This window comes from Pteropus vampyrus, unplaced genomic scaffold (genome assembly GCF_000151845.1).
Source record: "Pteropus vampyrus isolate Shadow unplaced genomic scaffold, Pvam_2.0 Scaffold41, whole genome shotgun sequence".
NCBI lineage: Eukaryota > Metazoa > Chordata > Mammalia > Chiroptera > Pteropodidae > Pteropus > Pteropus vampyrus.
The window spans coordinates 2,371,566-2,372,917 of record NW_011888822.1 but is presented as its reverse complement, the minus strand read 5'-3'; the positions used below and the strand labels follow the sequence as shown (position 1 = coordinate 2,372,917).

The 1,352-nt window shown below is 42.1% G+C and overlaps 1 protein-coding gene across 1 annotated transcript in view; it reads right to left on the bottom strand.

The window, feature by feature from the left end:
• PTPRG (protein tyrosine phosphatase, receptor type G) overlaps nt 1-1,352 on the bottom strand; it is a 650,284-nt gene that overhangs the window by 445,969 nt on the left and 202,963 nt on the right. The window lies entirely within an intron of this gene.

Here is a 1,352-nt window from a genome sequence, read left to right as displayed (position 1 = left end):
TTTAATGTGGCCACTAGAAAATTTTAAATTGCATATGTGGACCACATTTATGATTCACATGGTATTTCTAAAAGGCAGCACCCTTCTACAACAAGAGTCAGCAAACTCTCTGTAAATGCCTTGTAGCACATATTTTAGGCTCTGTCTCTGTCTATGGTGCTAATAAAGCACCATGAACGATATCTAAACAAATGGCTATGGCTTTGTTCTAATAACATTTTATTTACAAAACAAGCAGATGATTTTGGCCTGTGAGTCCTACTTTGCCTTCTTAGGTCTAGACACTTAACAGTCCCCTATAAAGAGGAAGATAAGCACACTAGGTGCCCATGATATGAATTCAGCCTGCAGATACATTTTTGTATCCAGCACGGATTTTGAGTAAATCTGAACTTGAATGCCTTTAGACTGAGCAAGGGCGATCCACAGTCCACCCCATCACACCCTGAGTCTAAATGGCCTTCTTCATGCAATGACCATGGGTATTTAGCATTCCTGCTGTAAAATTGGTATTAGAGAGGTACTGCAAAGAGCCAGACAGTAATAGAATCAGATAATGGGAGTTTCAATCAGGGGCTAAGTTATGTGACCATATAATTTATCATCCAAACCAAATCAATTCTGAGAATGAAAAGAAACATAATAATTATATCTGGATAATAGGCTTACACCAGAATGTATACAGTTATCCTACTGATAAACAAAGCTAGGCCTACAAATAAAAATGCTGGTCAACTTTCCCCAAAATGCAGACAAAAACAAGGATGGGAACAGTTGGTGCCACTTCCTCCAAAGTACACTGCATTAAACGAATCCTGCCGAACGTGCCTAACAGGGCTGGCCTCCCTTAAACTCTGCGAAATGACGGGCATCATCTGCTCTCTAGTTAGCTTCCCGAACTCTACTTCAACTTCTCTAGGTAACAGTCCTGTTGTCTTAGTGTCGGTGGTCATGCCCTCCCTACACAAGTCATGGACTAATGATTTTAAAACATTCAGGCAATGAGTACAAGGGGGCTTATTACATTGCTCTGTACTTCTGTGTGTTACTAATAATATCAGTGCTGCAGCACGGACCTCGGTTAGCTTAAGCTAACCAAGTGTACAAATACTAGAACCAGGATGCACCTGCCACAGCTTGAAACACTAAACTATAGAGTGTTCTGAGAAAGTTCTTCCTCTCGAACAACACTTCCCACCTCCCTTGCTCTGCACAGCAACATGACATGGCCACTACGATGGGAAGCCAGCATTAGGATACTGCTGACACTGTGGGTGGCAGAGCCCAGAGACAAATAAACAGCATCCTTGACCACAGTCTTGGGCTGCTGGACCAAACCAAAACTGAGGACA